General features: G+C 39.0%; 1 long non-coding RNA gene across 1 annotated transcript in view; it reads left to right on the top strand.

Moving 5' to 3' along the window:
* The first annotated feature begins 1,164 nt into the window (after positions 1-1,164).
* Positions 1,165-2,064, top strand: part of LOC140939230 (uncharacterized) — a 13,639-nt gene continuing 12,739 nt past the window's right edge. The window contains exon 1 of the long non-coding RNA XR_012165617.1: positions 1,165-2,038. This is a non-coding gene — a long non-coding RNA (uncharacterized lncRNA). The remainder of the gene's footprint in view (positions 2,039-2,064) is intronic.

The raw sequence follows: 2,064 nt of genomic DNA, 5'->3' as shown, positions 1-2,064 counted from the left end.
CAGTAACGAAAAACGTTGTGAATAAATTTGTTTAATCAAATTACAAGTATTATAGAGTCAGAGAAAAGTCAGAGATATTGGAATAACAGTCGATCAGCCAGTCAAGAAGAAATCCATATACCATTAAATCGAGAATGACTGGATTGCCTTGCGTTCCATTAACTGGATATCGGTACAATGGAATCGAAGGACCGTAATAGGCGCGCAGTAAATCTAAAATGAGAGCGATTCGAGCATCGTTGAATTTCTTTTCATGCTTGTTCTCTGTCACAACCATATCAATCTAGAAGAAAAAGTGTGTTTAAGAAATATTGCTTGAAGGTAAAGGATTGTGAAATAGTCATTGACGTAAATAAGATTACGACTAATCCCCGAAAACAAAGGGCAAATGAATTGCAAAATAAAATAAACGTTCAAACGTACCGAGTATTGCTTGGTTTTTCGTCTAAAACAGTGAGGACAACCGTAAAAGCTAGGATAAGGTTTGTTTTCCATAGCAGAAGAAAAACGTTTGTAGCCACTTGAAAACGAAAATGCCACGAACATGGGAATGCCTGTTCTAAGGCAACGGGGAAGGCGGGTAAATTAAGCATTCATTTTCTTCCTTCTGTCATTGGTCATGAAACATTGGGTCCAGAACATAATGATAACTTGAACCTCGAAAGGTAGCAGGTTGCCGAAAGGCTTGTTTTTTGGGTCTACTAAGCCCTTGTATTTCATTGCTTCGTTAGCAAAAACAGAACAACAGAAGTGTCTTGCCATGTGCTCTATGCAAATGCTAGGTGTGTGAAAAACACAAGGGAATAGGCTAAACCAATCGAGACTAAAAAAGTCGCTGGGGAATCGAAATTAACCAATGAAAGAGTTAGCCAACATATAGAAAACTAAAAGAAGCTAAAACGAGGCTCGGGTGATCAATGGAAGGGGTCGGAAAGGGTAGTCAGTAAAACATATGATGCAATATGCAATGAAAGGAATAAGAATATGTAATGTGTAAAAATATCAAACGCAAAATTACATGTTTAAAAATATCAATCGCAAAATTACAAAATAAAGGAAAGGGCAGCTGGTAAACGAGAATATCTGTTGTGTAAATAGTCCGACAAAAAGTCGAAATTATCCTTAATCCTCTGATTCAGTGGTCTCTTGCCGTGTACCGGTAGTTCAAAGAGCTGTATCTCTGGACGAGCCTGTCTAAATAACTCCAAAATATGGGCCAAACTTGCATCATATTTTTTTGTCTTCGTTTCCTATAGCGACAATCATATCAATCTACAAGAAAAAGAAAAAATCTTAGTGGTAAGCATGAAATAAAACTGAAGGGAAATTGATGAACTGTACTTACCGACACTTGTTGTGTGTTCCTTCTGAAACAGTGAGGACAACCGTAAAAGCGAGGATATGGTTTGTTTTCCATAGCAGAAGAAAAACTTTTGTAACCGCTTGAAAACGAAAATGCCACGAACTTTGGAATGTCTGTTCCAAGGCAACGGGGAAGGCGGGTAAATTCTGCATTCATTTTTTTCCTTCTGTCATTGGTCATGGAACATTGGGTCCAAAACATAATGATAACTTGAACCTCGAAAGGTAGCAGGGTGCCGAACGGCTTGTTTTTGGTGTCTACTAAGCCTTTATATTTCATTGCTTGAAGCCTCGTTAGCAAAAACAGCACAACAGAGCGTGTCTTGCCATGTGCTTTAGCAAATGCTAGGTGTGTGAAAAACACAAGGGAATAGGCTAAACCAATAAAGTTGGAAAAAGTCGCAGAGGAATCCAAAAAGCACCAATGAAAGAAAAGCCAACAGTTAGAAAAAAGAAAAGAAGCATGAAGTAAGCCTCATTTCGCTTTACCGTTGTACGTTGTTTCTTAATCGAAAATGATGCCCCTTCAAGAACTAAGTCTGAAAGCTGTGCCACACCCGGGGGACCAAGCCAGAAAGTTTTTGCCGCCAGGGCATACTGTACGTATTGCACTGGAAGAACGGGAATTCAATGAAAGGATTGACAGGTTCAGAGAGGAACACAAACTTCGTTTTCGGTACGTACTCATTGAATTGCAGGTGT

The sequence above is a fragment of the Porites lutea genome, chromosome 5, assembly GCF_958299795.1.
Source record: "Porites lutea chromosome 5, jaPorLute2.1, whole genome shotgun sequence".
Classification (NCBI taxonomy): domain Eukaryota; kingdom Metazoa; phylum Cnidaria; class Anthozoa; order Scleractinia; family Poritidae; genus Porites; species Porites lutea.
This window is presented reverse-complemented; position numbering and strand designations above follow the sequence as displayed.